Source organism: Camelus ferus, chromosome X, assembly GCF_009834535.1.
Source record: "Camelus ferus isolate YT-003-E chromosome X, BCGSAC_Cfer_1.0, whole genome shotgun sequence".
Classification (NCBI taxonomy): domain Eukaryota; kingdom Metazoa; phylum Chordata; class Mammalia; order Artiodactyla; family Camelidae; genus Camelus; species Camelus ferus.
The window spans coordinates 88,306,163-88,326,236 of record NC_045732.1 but is presented as its reverse complement, the minus strand read 5'-3'; the positions used below and the strand labels follow the sequence as shown (position 1 = coordinate 88,326,236).

General features: G+C 40.4%; 1 long non-coding RNA gene across 1 annotated transcript; it reads right to left on the bottom strand.

Moving 5' to 3' along the window:
* Positions 1–242: 242 nt before the first annotated feature.
* Positions 243–19,216, bottom strand: LOC116661838. Its single transcript, XR_004317823.1, has 3 exons — positions 19,085–19,216; positions 8,253–8,258; positions 243–253 (listed from the first exon to the last, which is right to left on the bottom strand). It is a non-coding gene; the product is annotated as an uncharacterized LOC116661838 (long non-coding RNA).
* Positions 19,217–20,074: the final 858 nt, after the last annotated feature.

Below are 20,074 nucleotides of genomic sequence, written 5' to 3'. Positions count from 1 at the left end.
GCCTCAGAAGAGATTTTTGTTCTCTTTAATTTTTGCCTCTCTTCCTGTCTAGGTTGGAGGTGAGATGTTGAAAGAGCCTTTTCCTTTGTCTTCCTCCATCCTGACCTCCCAGGGTGGCATCGTACAAAGAGGTGGCATCGGCAGAGGGTTATGATTCATGCAGCAGTCCTCAACCTTGGCTGCACATTGGTACCATCTGGAGAGTTTAAACAATATCAATACGTGGGTCCCATCCCTAGGTATTCTGATCTAACTGGTCTAGGTTATGGCTAGTGTGCTGGGATTTTTAAAAGCTCCCCAGGTGATACTAGGATGCAACTAAGGCCAAGAGGGAGAGTTTGTATTTAATTAATACATTTATGCACGAGTTTCAGGTTAACATTTTCTTAGCCATCTGTCAGGAAGATTTTGGAAGCATCAGAACCAAGTTCCGTGTGGTTCAAGCTTGCCTAGGAGTCTGCTTGGAGATCTCAGTCCTGTCACAAAACATTTCTCCACTCTCAAGTTCTCCGTACATTCTAAATTTGTGTGACTTGAGGTAAAGTAATCTACTTTCTTCCCTGGGCTTCCCCAGGATTCCTGGGCTGCAAAGTCTCACCCTAAGGAACCAAGGCTTGTGTAGGCCCTGTTGGTGGTCTCCCCTCTGGTTTGTCACAAAGGGAATAGGCTTCACCTTGGGGGCCAAGGGAAGTCCTCAACCAGGAAGGCGTCTTGCCTGAAGTTGAGCATCCTTCCTGTATTCGTTTCCTGTGTCTGCTGCAACAAACTAATATAAACTTGGTGGCTTAAAAACCACAGAAATTTCTCCTATCAAAGTTATGGAGGCCAGAAGTCCAAAATCAGTGTTATTTGTCTAAAATCAGGTATCAGCAGGGCTGCACTACCTCTGGAGGCTCTCAGGAAGAGTCCCTTCCTAGCCTCTTCTTGCTTCTGGTGGCTGCCAGCATTCTTTGGCTTGTGGCTGCATCACTCCAATCTCTTCCTCTGTGGTCAGTAACATTGCCTTCTCTTCTGTCTGTCAATCTCATTTATCTCCCTCTTTTAAGGACACTTGTAATTGCATTTAGAGTCCTCTCAGATAATCCAGGGTAATTTCCCTATTTTAAAACCCTAACTTTATTATTATTGTATTTTATTTTTATTGAAGTATAATTGATTTACAATACTGTGTTAGTTTCAGGTTTACAGCAAAGTGATTCAGATATATATATATATATATATTTCAGATTCTTTTCTATTATAGGTTATTATAAGATACGAAATATAGTTCCCTTTGCTATACAGTAAATCCTTGTCGCTTATCTGTAAAACCCTTAACCATACCTGCAAAATCCTCTTTCCTTATAAGGTAATATTCACAGGTTATGGAGACTAGGATGTGGATATCTTTCAAGGGGCCATATTTCATCCTACCATACCTCCTAAAGGCAAGAAAGGGTGGCATTGAGAGGGTGACCCGGTGCTGTCAGAGGGGCAGTTCCCAAAGAGGCTGTCAAAGCCTGGGTGAGGAGCGAGGGTACAGAGTTAATGGAGGTCCAAGGGGCAGAAGGTCAGGAGTGAGGACCAAGTTTGGTCCAGATAATTCTGTAAACAGTTGGAGATGCTATGTGAGGGGATAGCGGAAGAGGCAATGCCCACTGCAAAGTTGGTGTCTATTTCTAGTACATGCTTCCATAGGCTTCGGAGGAGGGACCCAAGAAGAATTACCCTCTCAGAAGCAGGCTTGATGCATCTATGTGAGTGTACAGAACCAGCAGGGAGAAACCCATGTCTCCCCTGTGTAGGTGGAAGGGCTCACTGCACATCTCTGTCTTGCCTTTGATCTTAGGAGGGGTTGACCATTCCTGACACTGAAAGGCCTGCTCAAGTGTTCTTTTCTGCCCCATGAGTGTTCCACTGCCCATTCTGCCTAATGCTACCATGGCCCCTGTCCCCACGCATGCCCAGTTCCTGGACTCAGCCTCTCCAAGGTCAGCCAATTGCAAAGAGGAAGGACAAACTTTGGGGATGAAAATTCAGAGCTCTCTTGGACTCCAACCCTTTAGTTTTTACTGGAAGGTCCCTTTCTTTGTAGCAAAGAAGATAGAATCAGTATCAAACATTCTGTGGAAACATTTTACATTTTTTGACTTTATAATTTCACTGACTGCTATAATGCACTGGGGAAATTGTTGGCCAAAATGATTTTTTTCTTTCATTTTGGCTTTCTTGTAGCCATGAATGTATGTTTTTAAAAGCCAAACATTAGCATCACATTTAAAATATTATCATTTCAAAACCACCAGAAGGACAAGATAGCACCTATTCCTTGGCTAAATCACATACCTCATGGTATCATCCAAGACATAAACCTAATAATTCAAAGAGCTACTTTTTTTTTTTCCCAAAGAGCTACTTTTACACATTCCTGGCTTTAGCCTACTCTCTGGAGAAAACCAAGAGTGTGTATTTCAGAATGCCACCATCTTTTAATTTTTTTTTTAAATTGAAGTATAGTTGATTTAAAATACTGTATTCGTTTCAGGTGTACAGCATATTGATTCAGTATTTTCCCAGATTATACACCACTTAAAACATTACAAAACAATAGCTATATTTCCCTGTGCTGTACAACGTATCCCTGTTGCTTATTTTTTAGGCATTTTATTATTTTTTTTAATGGAGGTACTGGGGATTAAACCAATGACCTCACGCATGCTAAGCATGTGCTCTACCACTGAGCTATACCCTCCCCCTTATTTATTTTATACCTAGTAGCTTATATCTCTTAATCCCATACCCCTATCTTGTTCCTTCCCCTTCTTTCTCCCCTCTGGTAACCACTAGTTTGTTTTCTATATCTGTGAGTCTGCTTATGTTTTGCTATATACATTCATTTGTTTAAGTTTTTAAGTTCCACAAATAAGTGATATCATACAGTATTTGTCTGACATATTTCATGAAGCGTAATATTCTCTACATCCATCCACGTTGTTGCAAATAAATTTCACTTTTTGTGGCTGAGTGATGTTTCATGGTGTGTGTATGTGTATACCACTTCTTTATCCATTTGTCTGTTGAGAAACACTTGTGTTGCTTTCATATCTTGCCTATTGTATATAATGCTTGCTATAAACATTGGGGTGCCTGTATCTTTTCAAATTAGTGTTTTCAGTTTTTTCAGATATATACCCAGGAGTGGAATTGCTGGATCATATGGTAGTTCTATTTTTAGTTTTTTAAGGAATCTCCATAGTGTTTTTCATAGTGGCTGCACCAATTTACATTCCCACCAGCAGTGTAGGAGGGTTCCCTTTTCTCCACACCCTCTCCAGCATTTATCACTTGTGGACATTTGAATGATGGCCATTCTGACTGGTGTGAGGTGAAACCTTATTGTGGATTTGATTTGCATTTCTCTAATAGTTAGCTGTGTTGAGCCTGTTGGCTGTCTGTATATCTTCTTGGAAAAAAATCTCTATTCAAGTCTTCTGCCCATTTTTTAATTGCGTTACTTTTTTAAAATATTGAATTGTATGAGGTATTTACATATTTTGAATGTTAACCCCTTATTGGTCATATTTGCAAATATCTTCTCCCATTCTATAGGTTGTCTTCCCATTTTTGTCAATGGTTTATTTTGCTGTGCAAAAGCTTTTAAGTTTAATTAGGTCCCATTTGTTTATTTTGCTTTTCTTGTTTTTGGCTTAGGAGACAGATCCAAAAATATATTGCTGTGATTTATGTCAGAGTGTTCGGCCTATGTTCTCTTCTAGGAGTTTTATGGTTTCAGGTCTTAGAGTTAGGTCTTTAATCCACTTCGAGTTTATTTTTGTGTATGATGTTAGAGAATGTTCTAATCGCATTCTTTTACATGGAGCTGTCCAGTTTTCCCACCATCTTACTGCACTGGCTGGGCCTTTGTAAAAGGCATTCAACCAAGGCCTCTTATTTTAAAAACCTGGGGTCACAGACACCACTGGCCGTACGTGGACTCACAGCTGACCCACATATTTACCCGACTGCCCAATCTGCTGAGGAAGAGCAGGAGGAAAAGCAATGCCTATCTTAGGAAGGAAAAGTCTGTTCCATATTCGGAAATTGCCTTTGCAGGCTAAGGGCAAGGGCCCACAGAGGCTGCTTTCCACGGTCTGATTTCCCACAGAGGTAGCACCAAGGGCAGCTAGAAAACCAGTGTTTGAACCCTGCACTCACTGAGGCAGACAGGACCTGGTCTGTGGCGGAGAGATTCAGAGAATATGAACACCAGAATGAACATCAGACAAGATCCAGTTCAGATTTGCAAACTGGTGGCCCCTCAGGTAGAATCACCATGCAAATGTTTTGTTTGCCCCAAATCAATTAAAAAAAAAACCACTTTGAATTATTTGCCAACATTTAAAATCCATATGTTTGGCTTCTTGTGAAAAATCAGGATCTGGCCACCACAGGCCCTTGTTACCTTGTGACAACAATGACCTGGAGCCAGTACCCACGTCTCCCTTTCAACGGGCCACCTATTCTCCCATTCACCACAGCTGGCCTCCTTCATGCATTGATGTTGTCTGCTGAGCCCCAGAGGGCATTTGAGTTTGCAACCATCACCATAGTTCAAACTGCCCACCTAGCAGAGCATGGGATGGAGACTCACACAGCACAGGGGATACTGACAAAGGCAACCTGTCTTTATTGGTGATGCTGGTTTCCTGGAGTAACATGGTAGGGTGGAACCACTATGAACCTGGAAATGGACGCCTTCTGTTAAAATCCTGTCTCTAACACTTCCCTAGTGGTGTGCCTTAGACCAACTTTACTCCCTCATATGTAGAATGGGTAGAACCAGAGTGCAGCTTAAATGAGACAAGTATGTGACAGTACTGGGCACAGGCACATAGCAGGTCCTTGGTACCTCTAATTGCCTTCATCCCTCCCTCTTTGTACTGCACCACGCAGCCTCTCCAGATGTCCCTGAGAAAGAGTGGAGGCAGTGTAGTATCACTGAGGTTATCCTAAACAGCCACTAGAGCTTATTTTTTTTATAGCTTTATTGAGATATATTTCACATACCATAAATTTTACCCATTTAAGGTATACAGTTCAGTAGTTTCTAGTATGTTTAGAGTTGTGCAACCATCACCACCATCTAATTTTATAAAATGTTCAACAACACTCCCAAAGAGAAATCTGTACACAGTAGCTGTCGCTCTCCATTCTCTGCACAGTCCTAGGTAAATACTAATTTACTTTCAGTCTCATCCAGATGGCCAACAGGCACATGAAAAGATGTTCCACATCACTAATTATCAGAGAAATGCAAATCAAAACTACAATGAGCTATCACCTCACACCTGTCAGAATGGCCATCATCAAAAAGTCTACAGGTAATAAGTGCTGGAGAGCATGTGGAGAAAAAGGAACCCTCCTGCACTGTCGGTGGGAATGTAATTTGGTGCAGCCACTATGGAAAACAGTATGGAGATTGCTTAAAGAACTAAAAATAGACTTACCATATGATCCAGCAATCCTACTCCTGGGCATATATCCAGAGAAAACTCTACTTTGAAAAGAACTATGTGCCCCAATGTCCATAGCAGCACTATTTGCAATAGCTAAGACATGGAAGCAACCTAAATGCCCATTGACAGATGAATGGATAAAGAAGATGTGGAATATATATATGTAATGGAATACTACTCATCCATGAAAAAGGATGAAATAATGCCATTTGCAGCAACATGGATGGACTTAGAGATTATCATACTAAGTAAAGGAAGTCAAAGAAAGACAAATATTATATATCACTTACATGTGAAACCTAAAAAAAAGATACAAATGAACTTATTTACAAAACAGAAAGAGACTCACAGACATAGAAAACAAACTTATGGTTACCAAAGGGGAAAGAGGACGGGGAAGGATAAGTTAGGAGTATGGGATTAATAGATACACACTGCTATATATAAAATAGATAAACAACAAGGATTTACTATGTAGCACATGGAACAATATTCAATATCTTATAATAACCTATAATGGAAGAGAATCTGAAGCTGTATACCTGAAACTAAGACAATATTGTAACTCAACTATAGTTTAATAAATAAAATTAAAATAAAAATGTAACAATTTACTTTCAGTTTCTATTGATTTCCCTTGGTCTGGGCATTTTATTAAAATGGAATCATATAATACATGACATTTGTGACTGGCTGCTGCTTTTACTCACCATAATGTTCTCAAAGTTCATCCAAGTTATAGCATGTCAGTGCTTCATTCCTTTTCATGAGTGAATAATATTCCATGTATGGTTATACCACATTTGTTTATCCATTTATCCATTGATGGGCATTTGGGTAATTTCCACCTTTTGACTATTATGAATAATGTTGCAATGAACATTTATGTCAAGTACCTGGTTGTGTCCTTACTTTTCATTCTTTTGAATATATATCTAGGAGTGGAATTGTTGGGTTGTATGGTACTTCTATGCTTGGCTTTTGAGAAACTGCCAAACCATGTACTAGTTATTATGTGGACATGTATTTTCAATTCTCTTAGGTATATACCTCATAGTCAAATTGTTCGATCACATGATAACTCTATGTTTAACATTTTGAGATTATTTTCCAAAATAGTTGCACAAGTTTACATTTCCATCAGCAATGTAGGGGAGTTCCAATTTCTCTGCATCCTTGCCATCACTTGTTCTTTTCCTTTTTGAAAAAACAAAAACAAAAAAACTGTAGTCATCCTTGTGGGTGTGAAGTGGTGTCTCATTGTGGTTTTGATTTGCATTTCCCTAATGACTAATGGTGGTGTTGGGCATCTTTTCAAGCATTTATTTACATCTTTGAAGAAATGTCTATTCTGATCCTTTGCCCATTAAAAAATGAATTATTTGCCTTTTTATTATTGGGTTATAAGAATTCTTTATATATTTTAGGTCCATGTCCCTTATGAGACATGTAATTTAAAAATATATTTTCCCATTCTGTGAGTTGTCTTTTCATTTTCTTGATGGTTTCCTTTGAAGCACAAACTTACATTTTGATGATGTCCAGTGTATTTTTGTTGTTACTTGTACTTCTGGTGTTATATCTAAGAATTGCCAAATCAAATGTCATAAAGATTTGTCCTTATGTTTTCTTCTAAGAAGTTTATAGTTTTAGGTCTCATGTTTAAATCTTTGATCCATTTTGAGTTAATTTTTTTATATGTGGTATGAGTTAGATGTCCAACTTCATTCTTGTGCATGTAGATATCTGGTTGTCCCAGCACCATTTGTTGAAAGAGACTATTTTTCCCCATTGAATGATCTTGGCACCCTTGTCAAAAATCAATGTATAGCTTTACTTCTGGACTCTCAATTCTGTTCCATCAATCTATATGGCAATCCAATTCCAGTACCTCACTGTCTTGATTTCTGTTGCCTTGTAGTAAGTTTTGAAGTGGGAAAGTGTGATTCATCCAACTTTATATTATTTTAGCTATTATGTGTCCTCTGCATTTCGATATGAATTTTAGCTTCAGCTTGTTAATTTCTGCCCCACCATCAAAAAAAAAAAAAAAAAACCACTAGCTGGGATTTTGATAAGAATTGTGTTAGATCTATAGATCAATTTAAAGAGTATTAGCATCTTTACCCCCTTGGGCTTTTTCAGTAGCAATGAGACCTGCTAGTTTCCCCATCAATGCCAGGCATTTAGGGTTGCAGGTGCTGAAATAGCCAGAGAAGCCAATATTTGTTCATTATTTGAATTTCATATTAGTCCTGGGTTGTGCTGTCCATTTATAGAAGCCACTGGCCACCTGTGGCTGTTGAGCCCTTGAAATGTTGCTAGTCCAGATGAGATGTGCTGTGCATTGAAAGATACACCTGATTTCAAAGATTTGTAACAGAAAAGAAAATATTTCATAAATAATGTTGATTACATGTTGAACTGATGATATTTTAGATATATTAGTTTAAATAAAATATGCTATTGAGATTATTTTCACCTTTTTTTTTTTTTTTACTTTTTTAATGTGGCTACTAAAAAATTTAAAATATCTGTGTGGCTTGTATTATAATTTCTGTTGGTCATCACTCGTCTAGGGGTTTTTTAACATGGAGTTAACTTAGAAGGGCCATGGTGTGAGATTTAGGATGTTCTGGAATCCCCTGAACATCTGTGCAAAATCTTGTGTGCATAGGTGGTTGTTAGTTATTTATTGCTGCATAAAAAATATCCCCCAAATTTAGCAGCTTAAAAAAACCAAGAATTTATTATCACATAGGTCTGTGTGTCAGGAACCAGGTGTGGCTTAGCTGGTGCCTCAGGCTTAGAGTCGTTTATAGGCTGCAGCCAAGTATTGTCCAGTGCTGCATTCTTCTCAGGGCTTGTCTGAGAGTGGATCTGCTTCTACACTTATATGGCTCTTGGCAAGTCTCAGTTCCTTGCTAGCTATTGTCCAGACACATTATTTTTTTTGCCATGTGAATCTCTCCACAGTGTACCTTACAATATGGCAGCTGACTTCTTCAGTGAGTGAGCAAGAGAGGTAGCAAGCAAGATGGAAGCCAGTCTTTTATTAGTATTATTAAGGGAAAACATACATAAGGAAGCCACAGTCTCTTTGTAACCTAATCCCATCACTTTGATCACATCCTATTCATTAGAAACAAGTCCCTAAATCCAGCCTCCACTCAAGGGGAAGGAATTACTCAAGAGTGTGAATACTGAGGGAATATTGGGAGCCATCAGAGAAGTTGCCCATCATTGTGTTTGTGCTATCTTTTTTCTAGAGAGACCTAAGTTTTATATGGTTCTCAAAGAAGTCTTGTACCATCCTCAGTGCCCCCCCCCCCCTTATCCCCAACAAGTTTAAGAACTAGTTTGGAAGGAACTAAAATAGAGGTTTTGACTGAGGAAGAGATTTTCTTCCACAATTTCAAGGCTAAATATTAGATCTAACCTCTTTGTCATGTTTAAAAAAATGTGAGGAAAGGGACCCATATAGGATAAAAACTCAAAATATACCTAAGGGAAATGATCACAAGGTCTGTTTTCTCACAATTTATATAGTTTTCCCGCAGGCCCGCTAGATTTTCTGAGCTGCTAGTATTCTGTGTTCCTACCATAGGGATTCACCGCTCAGAACGGCTTGGTAGGTAGTCCCATGGTTTTCTGTGACAATAGATTTGAGACGCAAATAGAGATCACTCTAGTCCAGATGGTTTTAGTGTCTGGAGCCTTCTCTGGAGGAGCTCAGTTTCTCCCTGCAGTCTCTCAGGCAGAGTCCTCTGCACTCCAGAGGCCACCAGACCTTCTGGAGGTCTACTGAGGCCCGAGTTGAGCTAAATCCTTGTGGCCCCATCACTTAGTGTTGCCAGAGTTTTTTTCCAATCGAATTAGTTCCTACTGTAGGGAGGGTATTGGTTTCTCCTTGTGTCTTTTAGGACTCGTGAGAAATGCCTATGCAAACAAGCCTCTGTCAGCCTCTCCCCTTGGTTCTAAGAACAAGTGTGTGAACCCCTCCTAGAGCTGAGATATCCAAAGGGCCTTGGCCAAGCCTCAGTGATGGGGGTAGATAAAAGGGAATGCCCAGCCTTCTTATCCTGCCAGCAAGTGGAAGTGAAAGCATTATGTTGGGCCAGATATGCTGTTATTCTTGGAAAATGGTTTCTGGAATCAGTGGTGAAATTCTCCCTCCCTATGATGAAGGGCTGAGCAGACGTAAAAGAGGCACGGCTCCAGGGGAAGAGGCGGGAGCCTGTGCTTGAGTCATGGCAGGAGAAAAAGACCATGCCATTTGAGCAAATGTGTTTTTTCTTCTGCACGGCCCTTGAAATGAATCTCCATCTGTTTCTCTAAGGAAAATTCATGTCTTTTAGGACTCGTGAGAAATGCCTATGCAAACAAGCCCTCTATCGACTGCTCTAGTACCTGTCTTCCAGTTTCTAGGCGATTTAAGGCTTCTACAAAGTATTTGTTGGTCTGATTTTTATCACAAGCACTGGTGACAGGAGGGGTTAGTGAGAAGAAGCCAAGAACGCTAAGATGGAGAAAGCTCTAGGTTCTAGCTTGGCAGATGCTGTTTGTTTTTTTTTAATTGAAGTATAGTCAGTTCCAATGTGTCAATTTCTGGTGTACAGCATAACATCCCAGTCGTACATATACACACGTATATTTATTTTCATATTCTTTTTCATGATAGGTTACTACAAGATATTGAATATAGTTCCCTCTGCTATACAGAAGAAATTTGTTTTCTAATCTATTTTACATATAGCAGTTAATATCTGCAAACCTCAAACTCCCAATTTATCCCTTCCCACCCCCTTCCCCCTGGTCCGACTCATGGGCTGGGACCAAGAGTAGGGAGCCAGGAGGCCCTTGGCTGTAGGACCATCCCAGTGTCCCTCAGTTACCCTGGGGCCTTACCTTCCCCCTCTGAGGGGACTGGGCTAGTTCATGTCAAAGGCCTGCTGACTCTGCTCCTGAATAGTTTATTTTCATCTCTTCCTGGAAGCAGCACACAGAGTGGGACCTGCTGAGAATGAGGAAACCCAACCTCTGGGCCTTGGGCCCTTGTTTGCAAAGCATAAGCTCAGCTACTCCCAGACCCTGGCCAGACTCTCACCAGATCATAGCCCTGGCAACCGCAGATCCCATACCTCCACCATCCAAAGCAGCTACCCCGATCAACAACTGAGAAGGCCGGTGGGGTCCCAGGTGGGAGATCAGCACTCCCTGAGAGCCCGAGCAGGGCCGGCCCATTCATTTCCCTTTGAAAGTCAGCACCTAAGCGTGAGTAGGCCCCTCAGCATCTCACTGCTCCTTTCCCCCACTCTTTCTCCCAAATCTCAGTTGTTACAAGAATGTTCAGTGGGTTTGGAATTATTACAAATAAAAATGCCAGAAGATTTTTGGATAAGAAATACTAAGCTGAGCAGCTTCCGGAGAAGTCTTAGGGAGGAAGAATGTGGAAGGCGCATGAAGCCAGTCCTGGCTGGCTGCCGGCTCTGAGGCCTCCGGTTTTGTCTGGACTCACAGGAATGGCACGGACGGCAGCGCTGAGGTGCTCAGCGACTCGGGACGGTGGGTTCAGCTGCTCTGCCGTGCCTTTTAAAGCTTAAGGCCAAAAAGCAAAAGGGGACCCTCAGAGGACCTTTGGCCCTGCCTACTGGCTCCATCCCACCTGGGAATGCAACTTCTGGAAAGACCTGGGCCAGACCGTGTGAGAAGGCCTGTGAGTCACTCCTTCAGAGCACATACCAGGTGGAAAGGTGTTTTCTGAAGCAACAGAAGCAGGGCCTGTGGTTTGCAGACCAGGAAAGGGAGCCGTGCATCAACACGGCAAGCCTGAAGGCAGGGAGAAGGGAATCAACTCAGAGCTTCGCTACGCAAGCTGCAGGCTCCTATGGGGGGTGTGTGTGTGTGAGAGAGAGAGATGTGGGTACATGAGCTGGTGAACTTCCCGCCTCATTGCTGGGAAAAGTCACTCTGTAGCCGAAGCTCTCATTAGGATTAACTGGGTGGACAGGCCTGGCAGGCTCTCGGAGAACACGAGAACCTTTCTCCTCGGGTCTGTGGCTGGCTCAGAGCACAGGCGTCAGCTGTTCTGGTCAACCCCTGGGCAGCCTGAGCATCTCTCACAGTTTGGTTCTATACACCTGATCCTTAGTGACCCCTCCTTCTGCTCCCCAAGTCCTGCTGGCTGTAACCTATGCATATCATTCAGTCAATGGCTTTATAATGAACACAAGCATTCTGGAAAGCCTAGATTATGACTAAGAGTTGCTTGGTGACTTCAGTTGGTTTGACTGTCTCCTGGAGGGTAACTGTAATGGGTGGGAACCGCACTGGGCCTTACCTCCTGCCCTAGCTAAGGGATAAAGCAAAAGGGACCCATAAGAGAGAGGTTGGAAGACCACTGAAAAGGAATCTTGAGCCCCTAAATGCAAACAGTGGGGGAGACTGGATTTCTACTGCATTGTCAGGCAGAATCAGAACACTGGTGAGGCTTTACAAATGCTATTTTGGGAGAAATAAAATAAGAGATGAGGCAAGGTAGATTAAGAACAGGTTTTTTTTTGCAGCGGTCAGGTGGGCTCGTAGCCTTGGCCATTTGTGAGTTTTCAATAATGTTCCCTTCCAAAGAAACATTGATTCTTGGCATCAGATGAAGCCAGAGTGTTCAATTCTTCGTGTCCATCTTATTCTCTTCTTTCTGAAGTTGACCTCCCAACTTCAAGTGGGAAATTCTTGGAAGAGGCTGAGGAGGGCGGAGGTTTGGAAGCTGTAAGTCTTTTCCCATGATGTCTCTACGAGATTCTTTTGATACGAGGACCACTGCCCGTTTGAGGCTGAGGAGAACCCTCCTCCTGACAGGCAGGGTCTGAGTAAGTCAGGTTGTGCCAGGCAGTTACAGAAGCTCCAGAGGGCTGAGGGCTTCTCACTCCCGTGGGGCAAACCATGGCGCTCTTCTCATGTTGAAAAATTTTTTTTTCTGGGTGGGGAGGAGGTAATTAGGTTTATTTATTTATTTTTAATGGTGATACTGGGGATTGAACCCAGGACCTCATGTGTGCTAAGTGCGCACTCTACCACTGAGCTATACCTTTCCCCGACGTTGAAAATTTGGTACTTGTTTTTTTGGAAATCTTTGATGGATATATCAAGCCATTCAAAACTCTTTCCTGTGATGAATATATATATGTGTGTGTGTGTGTGTGTGTGTGTGTGTGTGTAAACATACTCACATGTTACAAAAATTTTTTTTCCCTTATGATGAGAACTTTTAAAATCTACCAGAATGTTCTTATTGATACTTTGGCTGACCTGATGATAGACAGTGAGAGACTGCTGACTAAAACTTGTCCAGTTTTCTAAGATTTTCTCAAAACTCATGTGAAGGACCCATGCTGGGGAATCATAGATTTTTATATGATCAGGTGCCGTAGGACTAAGTGAGTGTCTGAAATCACAGGAAATTAGACCATCGACACTAGAAATAACCATTTTGATGGCAGAGAAAATACCAAAGTTTATCAGCAACTTAAAGAACTAAGGAGATGAAAACCTACCCCTGGAAAGGAGAGTTTATGGCCATCTATTTGGGACAGATTCTAATTCTTTGGGAGTCAAAACTGTGTTTTGAATATTCATGATAATAGACAACCTTTGACTAGGAGCTTCTGGATGGAAAAAAATTTGTATTGCGGCAAGCTCTTTATAATTCGGTAGATTTGGCAAAAAGAAATATGCCGATTTCCTTTTGTATATGTATATGCATAGCTTACTGATATTCCCAGAATTAAAATACAGCAAAATATACTGCACAAAAACGTATTGGGAAAGCATTGAACCTTTGATGACTGAGGACTCTGATTGCTCTCAATAAGGAGGACATTCATTTAGAAGTTTAGACAGTCTTGTGGCCATTGGGAAACAGCCCTATTTTTTTTTTAATTGAAGTATAATCAATTTACAGTGTTGTGCTAGTTTCTCAGGTACAGCATAGTGATTCAGTTATACATACATACATATATTCCTTTTCATATTCTTTGTCAATGTAGGTTGTTATAAGACATTGAATACAGTTCCCTGTTCTATACAGTAGGACTTTGTTGTTTATTTATATATAGTAGTTAGTATCTGTGAATCCCAAATTCCCAATTTATCGTTCCCCACCGCCTTTCCCTTTTGGTAACCATAAGTTTGTTTTCTATGTCTGTGAGTCTGTTTCTGTTTGGTAAATAAAAGTTCGTTTGTGTCATTTTTTTTTTTCAGATTCCACATATAAGTGGTATCATATGGTATTTTTTCTTTCTTTCTCTTTCTGGCTTATTTCACTTGGTATAATAATTTCTAGATCCACTCTTGTTGCTGCAAATGACAAAATTTCATTCTTTTTATGACTGAGTAGTATTCCATTGTATAAATACCCCACATCTTCTTTAGCCAGTCATCTGTCGATGGACATTTAGGTTGCTTCCATGTCTTGGCTACTGTAAATAGTGCTGCTATGAACACTGGGGTGCATGGATTTTTTTGATTTAGAGGAAATAGCCCATTTTTGCTTCTGCCCTGTTGTAGTTTTGCAACCGCAGCCATAAACAAGTTCTAGAAAATTGCGAGAGAACACAAGATGGTGTTATTCTAAGTTAAGCAGGCGCTAGGTTACTGACGAGCACTGCATCAGTAGTAGGTCAGACTCGAGGCTTACAGTCAGATTTCACATTTGGCTGGTGCTCGGTGGCTTTGCTGTATAGATGTGGGAATCTATGGTACTGGTTGTCTGAGGGAAAGTGAGAAGTTTCCACCCTATCTGCCAGAGCTCTGGCCACTCAAACTGACATTCATTCCACAAACGTCTTCTGTGGCGCCGCCGTGTGTAAGAGGTGGAGCTCAGTGCTGTGGGAGATCCCTGGCTGAATGGTTTCATTGACTGCAGGCCTAAGACACACTCTTATTTGGAATTCCCTATGCTCCAGAAGCTTCTCCCGTTGCCAGTGTGGTGTCGGGGGAGGAGATGGGGAAAGGATACACATTTTTAGAATTTCCAGAAGGGTAAAACATCTTTACTCTCTATTGACAATGTATCATAATGGCAAAAGCAATCAGTCATGTAAATTGTGAAACATATGTCACGCTTCTATTTGTTCTGTGATAGTACAAAATTTCAAAACAGTGTGCATCGAGAGAGCAGATAAAGCCACCTCTATTAAATCCGAGTCATCTGTGCCCTGCCCGCCCCCCACGTGGTTGTCTTGCTATGTATACCTTTGCTTGTTTACGGTAAAGGATAAACGACACATCGTCAATTGTGGAAGCGGGTAAGTAAGCCATCTGTCCGATCCATGCAAAACAAGACTTTTCATTTCCAGTGAGATAGCATTTAGTGCTCGGACTAAGACAAAAACATGGGCAGCAAATTCATCACAAGTCCAAAATGAGGGTTACTATGGGACGAGGAGTATTTTCAGAGACAGAACACTTGCTACCTCCTCCATCAGTGCATTCAGTCCATCCTGCGGTCGTCCACATGAACATTTTGGCCTGGGCGCTGCCTGAAGGGAGGCCGCCTCCCTTCCTTCCCTGAGAGAGCAGCACAAAGGGGGTGCCCAGTTGCGCTGTGGGAGTTCTATCTGCCTGCTGGATGGTTCGGTGTAGGCCCATGTCTAGACTGATTACAAAAGCACCAACCAAACAAAATAAATACCTAACATCTTACGGAAAAGGCACGTAACCAAACAGTAGGAGCGAGAACAATGCTGCTGTTGTGACAGGGAGGCTCCCCGAGGAAGGTGGAATTCCCGCACCCCGGGTTCCAATTTGTAAGGGCAACATTAAACGTCTCAAAGCAGGCCCCGGCTTGAACGCAGTAATTTGGAAAGGCAATGTGTTCAGTTAGATAAGGGATTTTTTTTTTTTAAACTGCCACTAGGATCAAAATGAAGATCAGTGTAAGTAATTCTGTCTGTATGCACACAGATTTCCAAAAACAGCCTGGACTCTAGCTCACCAATGTGACCATTTGTTAATTCTGCTCTTCCAAGGCGACAAGGTGTGTATAATGTGATGGAGGAGGCTCGGATCGAGTCAGTCCTGACTTTGCACTTATTTTGCTGTGTGACCTTCTGCGTGTCTCTTAGCCTCTCTAGGCTTCAGTTTCCACATCTGTAAAATGAGGGACTTGAAATTAATCATCTATCTGTATGAGTTCAAGACTCTAACCAAGAGGAATAAATATTACAGTTCCATTGCCTGAGGGTACTGGAAACTGGGGATTTTCACCCCAAAAGAAAGCCATCATTATCATTGGTCTGAAGGAGCTCTGAAATATGTGGTCTCAAACTGAGGCTTTGGCAAAGTGATGGGTCACTTGAGAATCACGTCCACAACTCTTGAGCTGATGTATAACTGGGTGGCAAATATGCCCCCTCATAGAAGGCACATTTGTTTAGCCAACAGTTTCAAGTGCCCTGAGGCAGAACAGGCTGACGGCTCATTTGCTCATCCTCGCAATATGTATTTATTGAGAACCTATGATACGCCGGGCCCTGGAGAGATGTTTCTCCTGAAATCGTAAGCCCTCCTCTTTTCTCCCTCTTCCCCTTCCTCTCTTCCTTCTTTGCGTTCGGCTTTGTTTGTGACCTCAGGTGTAAAGGGTTGAGTGGAAGATACTGCTCAGTTCGCTGTAGATGATCAGAGTTGATCCAGACAGGGCTCCTCTCTTGCTTTGTTTGCCTTACTCATTTATTCCTTTTTATCCCCAAAGGCCACTCCCATTCCCCTCCGTGCAAAGGCAACCATTGTAAGGTGCTCGATGTCCATCTTTCAGTGTGTGTGTTCTTTTGGTAAAAATGTGTACTGTCTTCTGTGAATATATCTTCATTCATTTCAAAGGTAAGATGCGATATAGCCCATTTGGTTTCTTGCCTTTTTGCCCCCACTATGATTTTAAGATATATCCATACTGCTGGGTGTAAACATTGTTCATTGCTCCTAACCACTACGTAATACTCCGTGCTGTCTCTGCATAACTCTCCGCTGTCCCGTGGATCGGCACCCTGATGTCCTGCAATGCCCCATGATGACAAATAATGCAACAGCCTTGTGCATGGTCCCCTAGGGACCTGTGTCATACTGTTCTGCCTAAGACACTCTTCCCTCTTTGTAATCTGGAGAATTTCTACACTTTCTTCAAAAACTGGACAATCTCCATCTTTTCTTTTATACTTTCTTCAAGAATTAGATCCCTGACCCATTGACCATAATATGTACCCCATTCTATGCTCTCCCTTGCACCCCAAGTACACTCCTATTAAGTGTTTACATTGTTTTGTAACTTCTTGTCTGTCTCCCCTAAGGGATGTGAAACCCCAGGAGAGCAGGAACTGTGTCTGTCTGATATACTGTATCTCTAGTACATGACACTGAGTCTGACAGAAAGCGTTGCTCAACAAATACTTGACTTGTGTAATAAATACTGGCTTCATCAAACACTGACTGCATGCCAGCCTTGTATTGTACTTTCATTTTTTTAATTGAAGTATAGTTGATTTACAGTATTATATTAGTCTCATGTGTACAATAGAGTGATTCAATTTTTTTATAGATTATACTCAATTTAAAATCATTATAAAATAATAGCTATATTTCCCTGTGCAGTACTGTATTTCCTTGTTGCTTATTTTATACCTAGTAGTTTGAATCTCTTAGTCCCCAACTCCTATCTTGCCCCTCCCCTCTCTCCACTGATAACCACTAGTTTGTTCTCTGTATCTGTGAGTCTATTTTGTTATATTCATTTATCTGTTTTATTTTCTAGATTCCACTTATAAGTGATAACATACAGTATTTGTCTTTCCCTGTCTGACTTATTTCTCTAAGGATAAACCCTCTAGGTCAATTTATGTTGCTGCAAGTGGCAGAATTTCATTATTTTTTATGGCTGAGTAGTATTCCATTATATATAATATACACACAACATCTTCTTCATCCATTCACCTGTTGATAGACACTTAGGTTGCATCCATATCTTGTCTATTTTCAATAATGCTGCTGTGAACATTGGGGTGCGTGTATTTTTTTGAATTAGTGTTTTTGTTTTCTTTGGGTATATATTCCCAGGAGTGGAATTGCTTGGTTATATGGTAATTCTATTTTTAAGGTTTTAAGGACCCTCCATACTATTTTCCATAGTGGCTACACCAATTTACATTCCCACCAACAGTGTAGGAGGGTTCCCTTTTTTCTGCATCAGCTCCAACATTCAGTATTTGTACACTTTTTGATGATAGCCATTTTGACAGGTGTGAGGTTATACCTCATTGTGGTTTTGATTTGCATTTCTCTAATAATTAGCAATATTGAGCATCTTCTCACATGCCTCTTAGCCATCTGTATGTTTTCTTTGGGAAAATGTCTATTCGGGTCTTCTGCTCATCTTTTCATTGGGTTGTTTGTTTGTTTGTTTTTCATGTTGAGTTGTATGAGCTGTTTGTATATTTTGGACATTAACCTCTTGTTGTTTACATCATTTGCAAATATTTTTTCCCATTCCATAGGTTGACTTTTCATGTTTGTCAATGGTTTCCTCTGCTGTACAAAACCTTTTATGTTTAATTAGGTCTCATTATATATTTTTGCTTTTATTTCTTTTGCCTTAGGAAACTGATCCAAGAAAATATTGCTGTGATTTATGTCAAAGAGAATTATGCCTATGTTCTCTTCTAGTTTTATGGTTTCCCTTCTTTAAACCATTTTGAGTTTATTTTTGTATATAGTGTGAGGAAATGTTCTAATCTCATTGTTTTACATGTGACTGTCCAGTTTTCCCAGTACCACTTGTTGAACAAAGTGTCTTTTCCCCATTGTATGTTCTTGCCTCCTTTGTCGTAGATTAATTGACTATAGGTGAGTGGATTTATTTTTGGGCTCTCCATTCTGTTTCATTGTGCCAACACCATGCTGTTTTGATTAATGTAGATTTGTCGTATAGTCTGAAGTCAGGGAACATGGTACCTCAGTTTTGTTTATTTTTTTCTAGATTGCTTTGGAAATTTGGAATATTTTGTAATTTCATATTTTTTTAGTTATTTTTTGTAATTCTGAAAAATGTCATGTGTTTTTTGAAAGGGATTGCATTAAATCTGTAGATTGCTTAGGATATTAGGGACATTTTAACAGTATTAATTCTTCCAGTCCAAGAACATGGGATATCTTTCCATTTCTTTGTATTGTCCTCAATTTCCTTCATTAGTATTTTATAGTTTCAGAGTATAGGTCTTCACCTCCTTGGTTAAGTTTATTCCTAGGATTTTTGTCCTTTCTCTTCCTGGTAGAGACTTTAAAGTTTCCTATATATAATATCACAAGTTTCCTATATATAATATCACATCATCTGCAAATAGTGAGTTTTATTTCTTCCCTTCCAGTTTAGATGCCCTTTATTTCCTTCTCTTGTCTGATTGCTGTGGCTAGGACTTGCAGTACTATGTTAAACACAAGTGATGAGAACATGCATCCTTGTCTTGTTCTTGATTTTAAAGGAAAAGTTTTTCAGCATCAGGTATGATGTTAGCTGTGAGTTTGTCATAAATGAACTTTATTACTTTATTGAGTTGAGCTATGTCCCCTCTATACTAACACTTTGATGAGAGTTTTTATCATGAATGGATGTTGAATTTTGTCAAGTGCTTTTCTGTGCCTGTTGAGATGATCATGTGATATTTATATTTCCTTTTGTTAATGTGGTGTATCACATTGCTTGATTTGTGGATATTGAATCATCCTTCCATCCTTGGAATAAATCCCAGTTAATCATAGTGTATGATCCTTTTTATATATTGTTTAAATTTGGTTTGCTAATATTTTGTTGAGGATTTTTGCCTCTATATTCATGAGAGACATTGGACTGTAATTTTCTTTTTGTGTGATATCTTTTTCTGGTTTTGGTATCAGGGTAATGGTGGCCTCACAGAATGAATATGGAAGTATTCCCTTCTCATCAATTTTTTGGAATAGTTTGAGAAGGACTGGTATTAGCTCTTCTTTGTTTGATATAATTCCCCTGTGAAGCTGTCTGAGCCTGGACTTTTGTTTGTTGGGAGGTTTTTTTTTCACAAATTCAATTTCACTACCAGTGGTCTGTCTGTTCACTTTGTCTGTTTATTCTTTATCAGTCTTGGGAGCGTGTATTTTTCTAGGACTTTGTCCATTTCTTCTAGGTTGTCCAGGTTGTTGGCTTATAACTGTAGTGTTCTCTTTTTCTGTATCTTTGTGATATCAGTTGTTGTTTCTCCTCTTTCATATCTCATTTTGTTCATTTGCATCCTACCTTTTTTTCTTGATGAGCTTGACTGAAGGTTTATCTGTTTTGTTTGTCTTTTCAAAAACCAGCTCTTGGTTTTGATGATCTTTTCTATTTTTTTTGGTCTCTATTTTATTAATTTCCTCTCTGATCGTTATTATTTCTTTCCTTCTGCTGACTTTGGGCTTTGTTTATTCCTTTTCTAATTCCTTTAGTTGGTAGGTTAGGTTGTTTATCTGAGATTCCTTGGTGTTTTTGATGTTATACTTCGCATTTTTGTGTTTATCACTTC